The 20960-nt window shown below is 40.1% G+C and overlaps 1 protein-coding gene across 4 annotated transcripts in view; it reads left to right on the top strand.

The window, feature by feature from the left end:
* The first annotated feature begins 230 nt into the window (after window positions 1–230).
* Window positions 231–20960, top strand: part of DIRAS3 (DIRAS family GTPase 3) — a 33512-nt gene continuing 12782 nt past the window's right edge. For 2 of the 4 annotated variants that reach the window (XM_086394324.1, XM_086394321.1), the window contains exons 1-3: window positions 231–1329; window positions 2207–2295; window positions 12305–12484. The gene's annotated coding sequence lies outside the window, so the exon portion shown is untranslated. The remainder of the gene's footprint in view (window positions 1330–2206; window positions 2296–12304; window positions 12485–20960) is intronic. The other 2 variants (XM_086394323.1, XM_086394320.1) reach the window with 2 other exon arrangements.

Below are 20960 nucleotides of genomic sequence, written 5' to 3'. Positions count from 1 at the left end.
TCATGGTCGATGCCCCTCGTCTCGTCTTGCTTCTCAGACAATAGCCATCTGGCAACCCACAACCCTGTGTGTGTTCAGAGAGCCTGCAACTCTCAGCAGCTGCCACCCACACATATACAGGTCACAGTACCTTTGAAAATTAAAATCTGCAATTAGACAAGCCTTTTCTGTCCCAAGACAGGTTTGAGTAGAGTGGAGCTATTGAGTTATTGAATTTTTAAGGGTATAATTTTTTTTTTTTTTAGTTTTCCAATATTTCTTATTATGACTGAACTGTATAGACTTTTATAATGTTCCTTGTAAAAGGAGAATGTGTTTATAAGCATGCATCTTGCAAAGTCCTTTGCTGCCAGTCTTTCTGAACTATCACCAGTGGGGGATTTATGCTGTCTTTCTATATTTCTTGTTCAGTTTTTCAGAGTTTCTTATTCAGTAATCAGCACTGTAGCAATAGCAAACCCTGATGGGTATTACATTCTGGACAGTGAACAGATATTTGTCTAAGGGTCAGAGAGGGAAGAGAAAACGCTCAAGAACTCACTACAGTGAGTGACTGAGTTGGGTTCAATGCCACATCCAAGCTGCCTTGTGCTGCTTCTCATGGGCCTAGAGTGACAGTGACTGGCTTTCAAATCCTTTCTTTCCAAGATCCGCGCCCGTCTCCCCCACCCCACCCCCCCATTCCCCTCCACTAGATAATTGGATTCGTGGAGGAGAAAGACACCAAAATAACATCTTTCTAGGGTAGAATAACACATGGCCTCCTGTTTTCGGAGAGTAAAGGAAAAATCTCTCTCTTTTGGTAGGTTGCTGATACCCGATCATGTTTATTGGCTCCTGACTCTGTGCCAGGCAGGGTGCTGGACACTTTATGTTGTTTCATTTAGTCTTCACAGCAATCCCATGCGCAATGATTATCATCCTTGTGGTACAGATGAGGGAAAAAAAGAGGCATGGGGGCTCTAGCTTTCTGTGCAGTCTCACCAGAAAGTGGTGGAACTTTTCCAGCTCAGACAATTGCATTTTAAATCCTTCCCAAAGCCTTTATCCTCTACCTAGCCATTCCTCCTTCTACCCAAAGTTAGGGATGTATTTAAAGGAAATCCATTTTGAATTTTCATGTTCCTTGAGTGTTTGAGTTTATGAATCACTTTCACTTGATTTCCTTCATTCTTTGCTTTCTGTACTTACAGAGAAACAGGTGTTTGGAAAGTAAGAAGACCGTTGGGGGAAGGCAGGATCTTGGAACCTGGAGACATGCTGGATGCAGAGACTGTAGGCCCATCCTTTGCATCTCCTCCCTAGGCCAGCTCTACTCGTGGAGTGTTGGTAAGAACAGCAGACAGGAGCCAGTGATTTGGCTTAGCTATGCAAATTTGGCCACTAGATTTCCACTCTCTGGTTACAGTCTCCTGCACTGTAGTACAAGCAGGTTGGGGTTAATGAATGCTGAATTTCCCCTGAGCCTCTAACCTAGGTAACTCAATCCCACACCACTGAGAGACACTGCTAGGAAAAGCAGTGTTTCCTCTGAGCAACTGTTTCAGCCTGTCTGTTTGGCAAATGCTCATATAATATATACGGCTAGCTACTGTGTATACTGTTTTAGGCGCTTTATAAACATCAACTTTTCTAATCCTCCCAAATACCATGTGGTAGGTATTCTAGAATATTATTGTTATTATCCTGTTTATAGGCAAGAGGGCTGAAGCACACGGTGATTTACTCAAGGTCCCAAAGCTAGTAAGACCGGAGTCAAGGTGAATCTGAGAAGTCCAGCTCCAGAGCCCACGTTCTTACTTTGTTTTTATCTCACGGAGAATGGAATTGATTGTGTAACTGATCAAGTGTCTCTCTTTACATTAACAACCCAGCTTCCATGCTACCTCTCACATGTAGAAAGTGTGCAGACCTTGGAAGTGTGTGCTTTAGGTATTAGCTTCACCCCAAGCTTCACTCTGCCTGCTTGTTTTCATCTCACTCTTCACCACACCAGATTTTTACCCCCTGTTTATGAGCATACCTCTTTTTGTTGTTGTTCAGTCACAAAGTCATGTCTGACTCTCTGTGACCCCATGAACTGCAGCATACCAGGCCTCCCTGTCCTTCATTATCTCCCTGAGTTTGCCCAAACTCATGTCCACTGAGTCAGTGATGCCATCCAACTATCTCATCCTCTCTCACCCCCTTCTTCTTTTGCCCTCAGTCTTTCCCAGCATCAGGGTCTTTTCCAGTAAGTTGGCTCTTCACATCGGGTGGTCACACCACTCGCCAAAACATCCTTTTGGGAAGATGGTAAGTAATTTTAAGAATAATAATAAAAATAAATGTACAGGTGATTCAATCATAAAATAAATATAAAGGTGGTGTAAGTTTAGAATCCTAAGAGGCTAACTGTATCCTTCAGGGTCTGTGTGGTGCTTCCGCAGAGTTTGGGAGAGACAGTGGGCTAAGAGGCAGCTCTACCTGAGAGGAACAGACTGCAGGTTCTCAGAAAGGATGTGTGCTTCCTGCTGGAGGTGGGGGCTATTGGAAATGCTGTTGGATGTGGGGGGATTGATTACTGCAATAATTGGGGGGTGCTATTGAGATAAACTGGTCAAAGGGAGACAGTCCCACACAAATTACAAATGTCCCATTAGAACTATATGGATATAAAAATCTCTATGGTTACAAGAGCCTAGCACCTAACTCTATTTCACATACATTTAAAAGAAAGTTTTACAAGGTTTTGACATATACTGAATTTCCTAGGAATGCAACTCCCATATAAAGTAAGAGAAGATTGCACATCATTTGTTTCAGAACTTTACCAAGAATTGTCCCCCACTTTGGAATATTCTGGGCTTCTTTGGTGGTTCAGACAGTAAGGACTCTACAATACAAGAGACCTGGGTTTGATCCCCAGTGGGGGAAGATCCCCTGGAGAAGGGAATGGTTACCCATTGCAGTATTCTTGCCTGGAGTAATCTATGACAGAGGAGCCTGGCAGGCTACAGTCTATAGGGTCGTAAAGAGTTGGACATGACTGAGCGACTAACACTTTCACTTTTTAGACTATTCCATTATGAACAACAGTACTTCTGGTATCTGAGCTAGCAATGTAATACACCTGTATCAGTCTGCATTTGCAGCTGTTGCATTCATACTGATGCTGCTTATACACACACACACACACACACACACACACACACACACACACACACGTATGCTCATTTAGTCTTAATCTCAAAATGTTAAATATACATAATAGTAATCATTATTTGAGTGTTGTCGTCTCACAGATACAGATTTGCTCATTATAACTAGGACCTAGCATCTGCCAACTTTATTGTGTTTCTAGTGTAGCCATGCCTGAGCATCTCTAGGTAAAAATACATATGCTTTTATTATAAATTACTTTTCATTTGTTGATTTTCTATTCAAGGGGATATTGTATTATTTTCTAAAACTTTAGACTATTTGTGAATTTCTTTCAAGATAGCGAAGGGGGAGTTAACAAATGTGTACTTAAGATGATGGTGTTATGTCTGATAGGTTTGACATATCCTATGTCTTTTGAGGCCTTAGCCTCAAAGACAGGCTCCCTGCATGTACAAGGGTCTCCTTCAACTGTGTGCTTCCCAGCTTAACATGACAGTAAGTAGCAATCTCAAAAATGACAGAATGATCTCATTTGTTTCCAAGGCAAACCATTCAATATCACAGTAATCCAAGTCTATGCCCCGACCAGTAATGCTGAAGAAGTTGAAGATGGATGGTTCTGTGAAGACCTACAAGACCTTCTAGAACTAACACCCAAAAAAGATGTCCTTTTCATTACAGGGGACTGGAATGCAAAAGTAGGAAGTCAAGAAACACCTGGAGTAACAGGCAAATTTGGCCTTGGAGTACAGAATGAAGCAGGGCAAAGGCTAATAGAGTTTTGCCAAGAAAACGCACTGGTCATAGCAAACACCCTCTTCCAACAACACAAGAGAAGACTCTACACATGGACATCACCAGATGGTCAACACCAAAATCAGACTGATTATATTCTTTGCAGCCAAAGATGGAGAAGCTCTATACAGTCAGCAAAAACAAGACTGAGAGCTGACTGTGGCTCAGATCATGAACTCCTTATTGCAAAATTCAGACTTAAATTGAAGAAAGTGTGGAAAACTACTAGATCATTCAAGTATGAGCTAAGTCAAATCCCTTACAATTATACAGTGGAAGTGAAAAATAGGTTCAAGGGATTAGATCTGATAGACAGAGTTCCTGAAGAACTACGGATGGAGGTTCATGACATTGTACAGGAGGCAGGGATCGAGGCCATCCCCAAGAAAAAGAAATGGAAAAAGGCAAAATAGTTGTCTGAGGAGGCCTTAAAAATAGCTGTGAAAAGAAGAGAATAGAAAGGCAAAGGAGAAAAGGAAAGATATACCCATTTGAATGCAGAGTTCCAAAGAATAGCAAGGAGAGATAAGAAAGTCTTCCTCAGCTATCAATGCAAAGAAACAGAGGAAAATAATAGAATGGGAAAGACTAGAGATCTTTTCAAGAAAATTAAGAGATACCAAGGGAACATTTCATGCAAAGATGGGCACAATGAAGGACAGAAATGGTATGGACCTAACAGAAGCAGAAGATATTAAGAAGAGGTGGCAAGAATACACAGAACTATACTAAAAAGATCTTCATGACCCAGATAACCATGATGGTTATCTCTCATCTAGAGCAAGACATCCTGAATTGTGAAGTCAAGTAGGCCTTAGGAGGCATCACTATGAACAAAGCTAGTGGAGGTGATGGAATTCCAGTTGAGCTGTTTCAAATCCTAAAAGATGATGCTGTGAAAGTGCTGTACTCAATATACCAGCAAACGTGGAAAACTCAGCAGTGGCCACAGGACTGGAAAAGGTCAGTTTTCATTCCAATCCCCAAAAAAAGGCAATGCCAAAGAATGCTCAAACTACTACACAATTGCACTTCTCTCACACACTAGCAAAGTAATGCTCAAAATTCTCCAAGCCAGGCTTCAATAGTACATGAGCTATGAACTTCAGATGTTCAAGCTGGATTTAGAAAAGGCAGAGGAACCAGAGATCAAATTGCCAACATCTTTTGTATCATAGAAAAAGCAAGAGAGTTCCAGAAAAACATCTGCTTTATTGACTATGCCAAAACCTTTGACTGTGTGGATCACAGCAAACTGTGGAAGATTCTTCAAGAGACGGGAATACCAGACCACCTGATCTGCCTTCTGAGAAATCTGTATGCAGATCAAGAAGCAACATTTAGAACTGGACATGGAACAACAGACTGGTTCTAAATAGGGAAAGGAGTACATCAAGGCTGAATATTGTCATCCTGCTTATTTAACTTATATTCAGATTACATCATGTGAAGTACTGGGCTGGACAAAGCACAAGCTGGAATCAAGATTGCCGGGAGAAATATCAATAACCTCAGATATGCAGATGACACCACCCTTATGGCAGAAAGTGAAGAAGAACTAAAGAGCCTCTTGATGAAAGTGAAAGAGGAGAGTGAAAAAGTTGGCTTAAAACTGAACATTCAGAAAACGAAGATCATGGCATCTGGTCCCATCACTTCATGGCAAAAAGATGGGGAAACAATGGAAACAGTGAAAGACTTTATTTTCTTGGGCTCCAAAATCACTGTGAATTGTGACTGTAGCCATGAAATGAAAAGATGCTTGCTCCTTGAAAGAAAGCTATGACCACCCTAGACAGCATATTAAAAACCAGAGACATTACTTTGCCAACAGAGGTCCATCTAGTCAAGGCTATGGTTTTTCCAGTGGTCATGTATGGATGTGAGAGTTGGACTATAAAGAAAGCTGGGCAGTGAAGAATTGATGCTTTTAAACTGTGGCGTTGGAGAAGACTCTTGAGAGTCCCTTGGACTGCAAAGAGATCCAACCAGTCAATCCTAAAGGAAATCAGTCCTGAATATTTGTTACAAGGACTGATGCTGAAGCTGAAACTCCAATACTTCGGCCACCTGATGTAAAGAACTGATTCCTTGGAAAAGACCCTGACACTGGGATGAATTGAAGGCAGGAGGAGAAGGGGACAACTGAGGATGAAATGGTTGGATGGCATCACTGACTCAATGGACATGAGTCTGAGTAAGCTCCGGGAGTTGGTGATGGATAGGGAAGCCTGGCATACTGCAGTCCATGTGATTGCAAAGAGTCGGACACTACTGAGCGACTGAACTGACTGAAGTAGCATTTGGTCAATGTGTCATGTGTTTCTCCTTCATTCCTCAAGTAATTTATTGAATGCTAACAGCTAATAGACACTGTGCTAGGTGATACAAAGGCAGTTTGCTTAAACTCAACTAATGCTACAAAATTAACAAGAGGAAAATATAAACAATTTTCGCCAATCAGTTTGAAATTTTACGACATGTGGTGTTGGAGAAGACTCTCAAGAGTCCCTTGGACTGCAAGGAGATCCAACCTGTCCATTCTAAAGGAGATCAGTCCTAGGTGTTCTTTGGAAGGACTGATGCTAAAGCTGAAACTCCAATACTTTGGCCACCTCATGTGAAGAGTTGACTCATTGGAAAAGACTCTGATGCTGGGAGGAATTGGGGGCAGGAGGAGAAGGGGACTAGAGAGGATAAGATGGCTGGATGGCATCACCGACTCAATGGACGTGAGTTTGAGTGAACTCTGGAAGTTGGTGATGGACAGGGAGGCCTGGCGTGCCACAGTTCGTGGGGTTGCAGAGTCGGACATGACTGAGCGACTAAACTGAACTGACAAATTCCTTAAAATCATTACTTACTGAAATTGACCCAAGAAGATATAGAATATATGAATTTTCCTATAGATATTTTTAAAAAATCTAATTCCACATGTCTTTCCCAGAAAGAACAGTTTGGCTTCACTAGTGAATTACACCAAACATGTAAGAAAGAATAATCCTAATTCCATGAAAACTATTACAGAGAGTAAAGAGGAAAAACTTCTCAATTTGTTTTATGAGATCATATAACCTTGATACCATAAACTTGATGTCAAAAATCATAGGCAAATATTACTCATGAACATAGGTGTGAGTATTCCAAAGAAAATATTAGCAAACTCAATCCAGCAATATATAAAAAGTACAATTCATCAAAATCAAGTTGCATATTTTGTAGAAATGCAAGAGTAGTTTAACATTTAAAAAAACAGGCAGTGTAATTCACTGTATTAAGAGTAAGAAAGCTATAAATCTTTTGGACATTTCAATAGATGAAATATTTAATTAAATTCAACATCTATTCATGAGAAAAAAACTTATAAACTAGAAATAGAAAAGAATTTCCTTAGTTTCATAAGGGTTAGTTAAAAAAAAAAAAACATATAGTGAAATGTTGAAAGCTTTCTCTTTGAGACTAGAGATAAGACTAGTGTGCCCAATATCACCACTTCTGTGAAGCATTTTACAGAAATCCTAGCAAGTGCAACAAGAACAGAAAATAAAAGATACAATGAATGTAGAGTAAGAAGTAAAACTGTTATTACTTACAAATATTGTTGTATGAAGTAAACATCAATTTACAATTAAATTACCAGAAATAATAAGTGAGTTTAGCATAGTTTGTGAATACAAAGTCAAGGTACAAAATCAATTACAGCAGTAAAAATTAGAAAATAAAAATTTTAAACACATACCATTACAGTAGCAACAAAAGCACCAAATACCTATGAATAAATCTTACAGAATACATGTAAGAACTCTACTCAGACGATAATACAATATTGAGAGAAATTAATGAGGACCTAGATAAGTAGAGAAATAGCCAATGTTTATACATTGAAAAGGGAGAAGGCAGTGGCACCCCACTCCAGTACTTTGCCTGGAAAATCCCATGGATGGAGGAGCCTGGTAGGCTGCAGTCCATGGGGTCACTAAGAGTCAGACACGACTGAGCGACTTCACTTTCACTTTTCGCTTTCATGCATTGGAGAAGGAAATGGCAACCCACTCCAGTGTTCTTGCCTGGAGAATCCCAGGGACAAGGGAGCCTGGTAGGCTGCCATCTCTGGGGTCACACAGAGTTGGACATGACTGAAGTGACTTAGCAGCAGCATACATTGAAAAACCCTATGAGACATTAACTCCGTGATTTACAGTCCTGATCAAAATCACAGTAGCATTTTTTATAAAAAACTCACGAGCTGCTCCTGAAATATATATGGAAATAAAAAGGGCTACTATGAAAGAATAAGGTGACAGAAGTTGCACTCTAGATGTCAATACTAAGTGTGATATGGGTGTAAATGTAGACAAATAGACTAAGAGTCCTGAAATAGATCCACACATACTTGGACATGTGATCTTACAAGTCTACACTAAAAAAGCAGTGGGGAGAGGATAGTTCAATCAGTGTTGTTGTCTTTTGGATAACTGTGTGGGAAAAAGAAAAGAAACTTTATTATTATGTCACAACATACATAAAAATCAATTTTCAATTGATGGTAGCTCTAAATGTGACATTTCTATAAGATAAAATTTAAAAAATCTTCATGATGTGAAAGTAGAGAAAAGTACTTATTAAATGAAATATACTCATCAACAACAAAGGGAATATTGATAAATTGGACTACATTCAAATTAAGAACTTTTGTTTATCAAATGACATCACTAAAAGAGTGAAAAAGTAAGCCACAGAGTAGAAGATACATGTGACATATTTTACAAAGGACTTGTATTCAGAATATGTGAAAAACTTTTTCCAAATCAGTAAGTAATGTATATAATTCAGTATATCTTGTCTACAAAAGAAGGTATCCAAATAGCTGATATACCTATCAAAGGTGCTCAACCTTATCAGTAATCAAGGAAATACACACTGAAACAGACACCTATCCTGTGACCAGCAGCTCTCCTCCTAGGCATGTACACAACAGAAGTGCAAGCATAGGTGTACAAAGCCATTTATGAGAGTGTTGAGTGCAGCATTATTTGAAACCGCCCTAAGTTGGAAGCAACCCAAAAGCCCATTCATAATAGAAATTATGGTATACTCATTCAGTGAAATCGTCTTCAGCAATTATGATGAAAAAAACCATGGAAACATACAACATGAACAAATCTCACAAACATTATTTTGAGCACAGAAATCCAATGCAAAAGAATATATATACTGCATGATTTCATTGATATAAGGTCAAAAACAAAACTATAGCTTTGGAAGTCTGTGTAGTAGTTAAATAGGGAGAAAGCAGTTTTGGAAAACAGGCCTGTGCTTGGCTTTGGGAAGTGCTAAAAATGTCCTATTGATTATGGTGATAGATTATATAAAGTTAAAAGCACTGCAGATGGTGACTGCAGCATGAAATTAAAAGATGCTTACTCCTTGGAAGGAAAGTTATGACCAACCTAGATAGCATATTCAAAAGCAGAGACATTACTTTGCCAACAAAGGTCCGTCTAGTCAAGGCTATGGTTTTTCCTGTGGTCATGTATGGATGTGAGAGTTGGACTGTGAAGAAAGCTGAGCGCCGAAGAATTGATGCTTTTGAACTATGGTGTTGGAGAAGACTCTTGAGAGTCCCTTGGACTGCAAGGAGATCCAACCAGTCCATTCTGAAGGAGATCAGCCCTGGGATTTCTTTGGAAGGAATGATGCTAAAGCTGAAACTCCAGTACTTTGGCCACCTCATGCGAAGAGTTGACTCATTGGAAAAGACTCTGATGCTGAGAGGGGTTGGGGGCAGGAGGAGAAGGGGACGACAGAGGATGAGATGGCTGGATGGCATCACTGACTCAATGGATGTGAGTCTGAGTGAACTCCGGGAGTTGGTGATGGACAGGGAGGCCTGGCGTGCTGCGATTCATGGGGTCGAAAAGAGTCAGACACAACTGAGCGACTGAACTGAACTGAACTGATGCTTATGATTTGTACATTTTTTTTAGTGAGATATATTTCAACTTAAAAAATCACCTGTGCCCTATCAGACTGATCTTATGGAATTGTTTGTTAATACTATCAATTAAAATAATAGTTACTGTGACAATTTATGCATAACACTGATGAAACAAAAGTGTGAAATTATCTATGACTAAGAATTGTTAATAAAAGAATAAAGTTGAACTTATGGAAGAAAAGCTACACATAGAATGTAACCTTAAGATTTTGTGGAAGGAGGTTCAACAAAGATCAAACACTTTTTGGCTGTTTGCCTGACTCAAGACTTTGGGCCCTGTTGGTGTTCAAGCACACTCTGTGCTGGCCTCTGAGTCTCCGGCTGGTTTGTACCCAACCTACACCTCCTCTGGTGCCCGCAAGTCTTTTCTCTTAATCTTGGACCAAATGAAGGCAGAGTTCTTTGAGCACTGACTGGCTCATAGAACTGAAATGTCTCCAGCAACACAGAATGGCAAATTGCTGTGATTCATCCTGAGAGCGGGCAGCCCTCGGAGAGCTTTGTTGTAAGAGAAAGACACTTGCCAGAACCCGTCTGTATGGCCGCTGCCTCCTTCATCTACACATGGGATGAGGAGACCTGGGTTTTAAATTTTAATCTGAGAGCACAGATTAGTACCTGGGCTGGTTTCCTTTTGAGGTTTTAGTCTTTGCTGTTGCAACTGCTATTACTGTTGTAAGAGAAAGAGAAGGAGGGAGGGAGAAATCTCATATTCCCTTGCCTGAATTTCAAGACCCTTTTAATCATTCCCCAAGCTACCTTTTAAACATATCTCCCACTGATCCTCTGGGTGGTGCCTGTATTAACCGAACAAAAGTCACCACCACAAAATACTGTGTGCTTCATGCTCTTAAGCATTTGTCCGTACTTCAGCCATTCATTTCTACTTGGATGAACTAATTCCACCTTCAAGGCTGAATTCAATGCAACTTCTACCAGAAGGGTTTACTGACCATTTGCAGCCCCTGTGAGTGCTCTTTCCTGCTTACTCCTGTGACTATTTACTGACTATTTTCCACACCCTACATCAAAATGCATAGTCTTCAGGGGATTTATCTACCATCAATGAGTATGAACAGCCATCTGTGAGCTGTTTGAAGCTGGGAATAATAGAATTTCACATCAATAATTTTTTCCTCCTGTTAAAATACATATCATGTACCAGGCACTATATTAAATACTTCATCTACATTATTTCATTGACTCCTCATGATAATTCTGATAGGTAGATATTATTAAGAAGAAGAGAAGAAGGCAATGGCACCCCACTCTAGTACTCTTGCCTGGAAAATCCCATGGACGGAGGAGCCTGGTGGGCTGCAGTCCATGGGGTCACTAAGAGTCAGACACGACTGAGCGACTTCACTTTCACTTTTCACTTTCATGCATCGGAGAAGGAAATGGCAACCCACTCCAGTGTTCTTGCCTGGAGAATCCCAGGGACAGGGGAGCCTGCTGGGCTGCCATCTATGGGATCGCACAGAGTCGGACACGACTGAAGTGACTTGGCAGTAGCAGCAGATACTATTAAATACGTGATCAAGGTTATTCTGGAGACAACAAACTGCAGAGCCAGAACTCACAACCAACTCATGACTCTTCACGTCATGCTCCCTGCTCTGTCACAGAGCTGCTCACGGACAAGAGGTGTAGGTGAGCTAAGGCAGGTGGTATGGAGAGAAGTGAGAGATGAGGCTGGGCCTGACCACAGGGTTTCACCCGTGTCAAATCAGCACATGCTGATCTGGAACCCTGTCGAGCAGGCAGTGGAAATACACTATGTGTGAGAAAGGAGACCTCAATGAGCCTTCTGGAAATACAGATCGGTAGGTCCTACACCACCTTCAGAGTCAGCACAGTGACTGCAGGCATAGACTCGAGAGCCAGACTTCGTGGATTTGAATCCTGGCTACCTCGCTTATCAGACATAATGCTTTAGGTAAGTTACTCACCTTCTCTGAAGTCATTTGTCCACTCTGTGCCTGCTTTTTTAATCTGCAAGATAGAGATGGTAGGATTTACCTCATACGCTGTTGTGAAATAAGTTAACACATGGGAAGACTTCTGCAGGGCACCAAGGACACGGTAGGTCCATGGGAGAGTGGGCTCTTCCTCTCCTTCTCTGATTGGGCCTCAATGTTCCATCTGTAAATGAGAGTGGGACCAGCTCTTCCATAGTGTAGATGCTATAACATACATTTCAGCTCTCCTCTTAGATTTTATGAGTTCCAGGCAAGTCAAGACCCTGCTTCTAATTTGCTACGTTGGCTGACAAACCATTTAAATGGAGAAGCACTTATATGACCTTGAACTTTTTGTCTCCAGGCCTCAGTGTCTCCACCCATCCTTTCTGCTTCACTCTTCTAGGACCCCAAACAGAACAGTGCACACCTCTGAGATGAAAAGCATTTATGGAGCCCCCAGACCCAGAGTGGTAGGAGGAGGAGTGTATGGAGTGTTAGAAGTGGGACGATTTTCCTCTCTCAGGCCCTGGGCCCCAGATCCAGAACTGTGGCCTCCCAACTCATGGTCAAGTTGTCCTTGAAGGTAAGGTCCAGGTGAGGCATTTTTGAGGTTAGCTCTGTGAAGGGGAAGTGGGTGGGAAGCTAAGAGACTACATCCACAGGCATGTGGGCCACAGTGAATGCTTTCTCAGGTGCACGCTAGGCCCTCCTAATTCTGCCTCCTTCCCCATCCCATTCTTGGACAAAGACAACTGGCATTGTCAACATCTGATATGAAGGACTGTATGGATGTAGCTTAGGCCTTACTCCAACCTAGTTACTCCACTTTAACCCCTTAAATCAGGGGTTCAGAAGACACTGATGCATGCTGGTTGACCCCAATCCCTTTCACAGTGATTCAGGTGACAGTTTTATCAAATATTTTCCCCAGCAAAACAGGACTCGCCAGTCTGCTTGTCTCCAATATCTCTTTCTTCACACAGCCAATGTCACATGCTTTCGTTTTCTGTTATGGGAGCACCAACCTCAAAGTACCAATTTCCAGTATGGTTAGGGTAGCCTGAGCTATGCTGTGATTGCAGACAGGCCCAAGCATGTAATGGCTCAACAGGAAAACAGTGTACTTCTCCCTTGTCTCAAGGTCTAGCAGGCTGGAAGATCCCCTGGAAGCAGGGGTTCAGGAAACACAGCTCCATCTATCCTGTGGTTCTACAGCCTTCAGTGCATGGCACCCAGAGTGAACTTGGGGGTTCTCTCCCTTCCAGTCCAGAAGAGAGAGACAGTGAGAAAGACCGGGAAGTGTCATCTCTGACTTTCATTCATGACGTTCTGCCTGGAACTCAGTCATGTAGTGCCAGCTAATATAATGGAGGCCAGGGAGTGGAGTCCAGCTGTGTGGACAGGAAGAAGAGGTCCTCTAGTCCCTGCTACTTGTTAGCTATGGTGTTGGTACAAATCCTATCTATTCTACCTTTAAAATTTTTCCTCTCTTCTCTATTTACAGTATCACCGTTTAAAATTTCTATCCTTTCATAAGCCTTTCAACTTCTTTTTTCTCTGTTTTTATCTTCCCAGTTTTCTTTAAATAGTTGTCATGTCTAATATAATTTAGACGTGATCATATTACTCTCCTTACCCCAAAATATTCATATCCTCTACACCTGTGCTCATAGAATAAAGTGCAAACTCTTTAGCCTGGTACAGAAGTTCTGCCCACCATGTGCACAAATACAATTCACAGAATTCCCTGTTTCTTATGCCCTGTTCTTTCCTTTTCCATATAGTGCATCTGATGGTCCTTCTGCCTTCTCTGTCTCTTAAAACCATACTCAATCGTCCTACCCTCCATGAAACTGTCCTCAAGTTGCCTGGTTGAAATTCATTCTTTCAGTGTTCTCATGCATGCTGCATGTTCAGTCGCTTCAGTCATATCCAATTCTTTTGCGACCTTATGTTCTGTTCATGGGATTCTCCATGCAAGAATACTAGAGTGCGTTGCTATGCCTTCCTCTAGGGGGCTTCCCAAGCCAGGGGTCGAACCTGCATCTCCTGTGTCTCCTGCATTGCAGGTGGATTCTTTACCCACTGAGCCACCTGGGAAGCCCAGAGTTCTTATAGCCCTTTGTTAATCTCTGCATTTGATTCTTATGTTATCGTTATGTTATGTAACAGTATTCTCACATTTTGTGGTCAAGGACATATGTGTATCAGCAAAGAGCAGAACCAATTGGAAATTTACAAATATTCACATGTCTCCATGTTATACAGCAAAACAAAAGTAGCATTCTTTGAGTCTTGTAAATTTAAAACTTTATCAAATCAGTTTCTTCTTGTGGTCTTTATGAGTCAGAAGGAAGCATCACTCTCACTGTTGGTACAAGTGAAGGGAAACCTCTTCTCACTCTTTTCTAAGAAGATTTGATTAAATGTAAAGACTTCATGTTTTAATACATGACTTAGTGACTGAACAACAATGACATGTTTTGAGGCCAGTCTCTGTAATTTCATTAATCTTAAAATGTAAAAGCAGGCTTGTAAGTATAGGATGGAAAGGGAGAAAGAGAAGAATAACTTGGTAGTGAAGAAAGCTGACAAACACCTGCACCAGGTGATCAAGGATAATATCCACAGTGGTGAGTCATGCTGATGGTGTGTCCCTTGATGTGGTATGATGAGAATGATTCTGTGCCTCTGTGGTCCTCCTCCCAAAACATTACCCAGTCTAATTAGGAGAAAAACATCAGACAAGCCCCACTTGAGAGACATTCTACAAAATATCTCACCAGTAATCTTCAAAACTGTCAAGGTCATCAGAAATAGGGAAATTCTGAGAAACTTGGTCACAACCAAGAGTAAACTAAGGAGACATGGTAACTAAATATAATGTGGTAAATGGAATAGGATCCTGAGATACAGAAAGGGCGTTAGGAAAGAAAATGAGACCATCTTAATTAAAAAATGAACTTGAGTTAATAATCACATATCAATATCAGTTCTTTATTGTGACCCATGTACTATGATAATGTAAGATGGTGATAATAGAGGCAACTGGCTGTGGAATATATGGGAACAGTTCACACTGTCTATGATGATTAATTTTATGTGTCAACCTGGCTAGACCATGGCACCCAGTTATTTGGTCAAACACAACTCTAGATGCTTCTATAAAGATATTTTTTTAGATGTAATTAACATTAAATCAGTAGACTTTGAGTAAAGCATATTACTCTTCATCACGTGGGAAGGCCTTTCCAATCAGTTGAAGTTGTTAAAAGACTGAAGTCCTCTTAGTTGAAATTGGGATGAAGTATGGTCTTGAGTTCATAGTCATGTATTAACATTGGTTCATTAATTGTGACAAATGTACCATATAAATATGTTAATAACAGGGGAAACTGGCTGTGAGCTGTATGAGAACTCTCTTTACTATCCTTGTGATAATTCTGTGAGCCTAAAACTGTTATAATATTTTAAAATCTTTAAAAAAAAAATCAGACTTGCAGAATTCAACTTAACTGGCAGAAGTATGATTTTCTTTTAAAACAGTGAAACAAGGAGCATATATCATTGTGTTCCGCAATAGCATTCTGAGTCCTGCCGAATTGACACAATGGGGTAAAAACTTATTTCTCTTTATTAACTTGTACAAAGAAATGCTTTTGTTCAGCCAATGAGTGTTTTACAGTTAAACAGTGTATGTGGAAAAAAATCAAAAGGGAATGCATTGCAAAACTAAACTCCTTTACTTAAAAGGGGCCTAAAATGTGTTTCTTGTTTTTAATGGGGATAATTATTTTCAGTCTTTAATAATCATTCCTCTTTCTAGGCAGCTCTTGCTGCCACTTTAATAGAACACAGTGGCACAGAGAGAACTGGGAACAGGGCAAGGGAGATATTGGACAGAAAGGTCTTTGCTCTGTCTGGCAGGTAATGCTCAGAACACTGGGGAAGTTGAAATGAAGCCATTCGTTCAGAAATATGTCTTGTTTGCCTACTATACACCAGAGTGTGAGGGCTTCTAAAATGAATCATTTACAGATGCTGGCCTCAGCACCTTATCACCTTATCATTGTTCAGGGTTGTAACATATACATGATTTATATAAGGATATAAAATTATATATCCTTATATAAATCACATCTGTATAATAGATATAAATTATGTGCATGTATGTATGTATATATATCTCTCTCCTGTATAGCTCACTGTCTTTCCTTGCCTCCCATAGGCAGCTGTTGTAATGTGTTTAATATGTATCTTATATGCATGTATGTGTTCCTGCAAAAATGTATATTATTGTTTGGTGAGCATATATCTTTAATTATTGTAAGTAGTGAGGTGCCACATTATCTTATCCCATTTTATTACTTTTTATAGTAGGCACTATGTTTCTAACCACTATCTTTGTTGTTAGTGAATACATAATCTTTAACCTGTAATTGCTACATAATATTATAAGAAAGAAGAAAAGTCCTCATTTGCTGGTCTCTGGAAGACCCTCTTCTCCCACCAACCCCCTCCTCAAGGAGCCTTCATTTGGTTGGTGCCTTCCCTTTGGGCTAGGGTATAAGTATTCGCTTATACAGACCTGATTGTCTGGGAAAGTTTCCAAAGAAGGATTATGGCTCATTTCATTAAGAAGACTATGCCGGCAGCTTATTCAAAGTTGTAATTAGTGAAATTGTACAGATACTCTCTCCCTCCTGAGAAAACATAATTTCTGATTCCTTTTTTTACCCTTGACCCAGAAGACTGTGTTAACTCCATCTCTGAAACCCCCATAGGGATTTGTTTTCCCGGATGTGCTCCTGTGGGAGAGTAAAAGGTGAGGGCCTGGAGACAGGGGCTAAGATCTTGTCCTGGCTGTGTCTGATTGGCTGAGCCACTTTGAGCAGGTCCTAACATCCTTCTGTAGTTTGAATAGGTGCTGAAGTCACTCTTCCTGGGTTTGAATCCCAGTTCTGCAACTTCTGAGCTATGGAACCTTGGGCAAATTATTCACCTAGGAAAGGAGGTAATTAAACCACGGATGATTTCTAGGGGGGATTTCAATTCAACTATTATTTCATCCATAGGTGATTTCTTGGCTCCGTGCCCTTTTGGCATCATTCTTCTGTCTGTCTTTTCCCAAGCAACCTCTTTTCCCTTCAAGGTTCTCTCCAGATGGCATGTTCTTTAAAGCTTTTCCTCAGATTTCAGATTTAAGTAAAGAATAAAAGAGCACTAGAGATTAAATAAATAAAGGTAAAATTAAATCTTTTATTTTTCTTATTAATTGATCTAATAGATAACTGTTCAAAGTGATAATAGTAACAATACATTAGGTGATTATAGCATATGGATGAGTGAAATGAATGACATAAATTTGTAAGGAATGAGAGGGATTAATTGGGAATACTATGTTATAAGGCACATGTGTTGCATCTGAAGTGTTATTTGAAAGTGGACTTAAATTTGTTATAAATGTATTTTGTAAATTGATAGACTAAGACTGGAGAGAAAATGGAATTATATGAATTGCTTGGTTAAAAACAGAGAAGGCAGAAAAGGGAGAAAAAATAAAGAACAAGTACAAAATGTGAAACACCTGCAAACATGGTAGATAGTAAACCGAATACACTGATAATCACACCAAATATGATTGTCTAAATATATCAGTTAAAAGACAGAGGCTGTTAGAGTAGAAAAAGAAGTCATTCCAACTATATACATATATTTTTTCCACAATGAATCTATTTTAAATATAAAGACACAAATAGATTAAAAGTAAAGGGATAGAGAAAGATATTCTATAGTAACACTAATCAAAGAAAGCTGAAGTAGCTATATTAATTTCAGACAAATTAGACTGAAGAACAAGGGAGATTATCAGGGATAAAGAGGGTCATTACATAGTGATAACAGAGTCAATTCTCCAAGAAGACATAGAAGTCCTTAATGTGTATGTACTTAATGACAGAACATCAAAACACATGAGGCAAAACTAATAGAACTGAAAAGGAGAAATAGACAAATCCATTAATATGGATTTGGAGACTTGAATACCCCTTCAGTAATTAATAGATCCAGCAGGCAGAAAATGAGTAATAACATAGTTCAACTGACACAGCACAATTAATCAACTAGACCTAATTGACATTTATAAAATACTTCACCCAACAATAGCAGAATACACAGGAACCATGCTATGTTGATCACTGTAGCTTTAGAGTAAGTCTTGAAGTTGGGTAATTGCAGTCCTTCAACTTTGTTTTTCTTTGTATTGTGTTGGCTATTTTTTTTTTGTTTGTTTTCCATATAAACTTGCTAATATCCACAAAACAGCTGCTTAGATTTTGATTCAGATCATATTGCATCTACAAATCAAGTTGGGAAGAATTGACAACAATATTGAGTTTTCTAATCCATGAACATAGACTGTCTCTTTTTAGATGTTTCTTGACTTTTTTCATTAAACTTTATTTTTATGCATAGACCTTGTATATATTTGGAAAGTTTATAACTTAAATGTTTCAAGTTCTTTTGGTGCTATGGTTCTGTGTTAATAATTTCAAATTCCAATGTCCATTGTTGGTATGAAGGAAAGTAATTGATTTTGTACATTTACCTTGCATCTTGTAACCTTGCTGTAGTCATTTACTCATTTCAGGTGGGTTTTTTTATTTTGTCAGTCCTTTGGGATTTTGTACATAGACAATCATGCAACTTTCAAACAAAGACAGTTTTATTTCTTTCTTTCTAATCTGTATATCTTTTATTTTTAAAAAGTATTTAGCCCTATTGTTTACATAAGTAGGAATAGCTAACATTTACTGAGTGATTACTATCTCCAAGCAATGCCCCAAGCATTTGTTATTTGTTTACTCGTGAAATACTTGTTATTTAGTCACAGGAACTTTCTAGAGTAGGTACCACTATTATCCCAGTGTTACAGAGGAGGAGACTGAGGGTAGAGAAGAAGCAAATTGCTTAAAACTTTGAAACATTGTCAACATTTTGGTATTAAAATTTTCTCTCTTCCCTGGGAGAAGCATAAAAATCCATGCAAACCATGGTTTCCAGTTCTTGTTTCAGGAAATACAGTCATCAAATCTATCTAACCAGACCCAAGCTTTCCCTGGAGCTTTATTCCTATAATCCAACTGAGTACTAGAATTGGTCTCCTGCCTGTCCCACAGGCACCTCCAACTCACTATGCTCAAAATCATATTCACAGTTTTCTTCTCCAGTCTTGCTTTTCCTCTTGTGTTTCTTTTTTTCTTATGATCTCTTCTTCCTTTTTATCTTTTATGCTATGCTATGCTAAGTCGCTTCAGTCGTGTCCGACTCTGTGTGACCCCATGGACTGCAGCCTACCAGGCTTCTCCGTCCAAGGGATTCTCCAGGCAAGAACACTGGAGTGGGTTGCCATTTCCTTCTCCAATGCATGAAAGTGGAAAGTGAAAGTGAAGTCGCTCAGTCGTGTCCGACTCTGTGCGACCGCATGGACTGGAGCCTACCAGGCTCCTCCGTAGGGATTTTCCAGGCAACAGTACTGGAGTGGGTGCCATTGACTTCTCCTTTATCTTTTAACCCCCACTTTATTCATTCTGTTAGTTTAGAGATAGGATGATTGATCAAGCAAGATTCTAAAGTGGTTTCAAGCTTTCTTCTGTATTAGAATCACCTGAGTCAGTTCAGTTCAGTCGCTCAGTCATGTCCGACTCTTTGCGACCCCATGAATCGCAGCACGCCAGGCCTCCCTGTCCATCACCAACTCCTGGAGTTCACTGAGACTCATGTCCATCGAGTCAGTGATGCCATCCAGCCATCTCATCCTATGTCCCCTTCTCCTCCTGCCCCCAAATCCCTCCCAGAATCAGTCTTTTCCAATGAGTCAACTCTTTGCATGAGGTGGTAAAAGTACTGGAGTTTCAGCTTTAGCATCATTCCTTCCAAAGAAATCCCAGGGCTGATCTCCTTCAGATTGGACTGGTTGGATCTCCTTGCAGTCCAAGGGACTCTCAAGAGTCTTCTCCGACACGACAGTTCAAAAGCATCAATTCTTCGGCGCTCAGCTTTCTTCACAGTCCAACTCTCACATCCATACATGACCACAGGAAAAACCACAGCCTTGACTAGACGAACCTTTGTTGGCAAAGTAATGTCTCTGCTTTTGAATATGCTATCTAGATTGGTCATAATTTTCCTTCCAAGGAGTAAGCGTCTTTTAATTTCATGGCTGCAGTCACCATCTGCAATGATTTGGGAGCCCCCAAAAATAGTCTGACACTGTTTCCACTGTTTCCCCATCTATTTCCCATGAAGTGATGGGACCAGATGCCATGATCTTAGTTTTCTAAATGTTGAGCTTTAAGCCAACTTTTTCACTCTCCACTTTCACTTTCTTCAAGAGGCTTTCTAGTTCCTCTTCACTTTCTGCCATAAGGGTGGTGTCATCCGCATATCTGAGGTTACTGATATTTCTCCCAGCAATCTTGATTCCAGCTTGTGTTTCTTCCAGCCCAGCGTTTCTCATGATGTCCTCTGCATAAAGTTAAATAAGCAGGGTGACAATATACAGCCTTGATGTACTCCTTTTCCTATTTGGAACCAGTCTGTTGTTCCATATCCAGTTCTAACTGTTGCTTCCTGACCTGCATACAGATTTCTCAAGAGGCAGGTCAGGTGGTCTGGTATTCCCATCTCTTTCAAAATTTTCCACAGTTTATTGTGATCCACACAGTCAAAGGCTTTGGCATAGTCAATAAAGCAGAAATAGATGTTTTTCTGGAACTCTCTTCCTTTTTCCATGATCCAGAGGATGTTGGCAATTTGATCTCTGGTTCCTCTGCCTTTTCTAAAACCAACTTGAACATCAGGAAGTTCACGGTTCACATATTGCTGAAGCCTGGCTTGGAGAATTTTGAGCATTACTTTACTAGCGTGTGAGATGAGTGCAATTGTGCGGTAGTTTGAGCATTCTTTGGAATTGCCTTTCTTTGGGATTGGAATGAAAACTGACCTTTTCCAGTCCTGTGGCCACTGCTGAGTTTTCCAAATTTGCTGGCATATTGAGT

Source organism: Bos grunniens, chromosome 3 (assembly GCF_055505025.1).
Source record: "Bos grunniens cultivar Pamir isolate PY7600 chromosome 3, Bosgru_T2T1.0, whole genome shotgun sequence".
Classification (NCBI taxonomy): domain Eukaryota; kingdom Metazoa; phylum Chordata; class Mammalia; order Artiodactyla; family Bovidae; genus Bos; species Bos grunniens.
The sequence above is the reverse complement of the archived record's forward strand: the minus strand, read 5'-3'. Positions and strand labels throughout refer to the sequence as shown.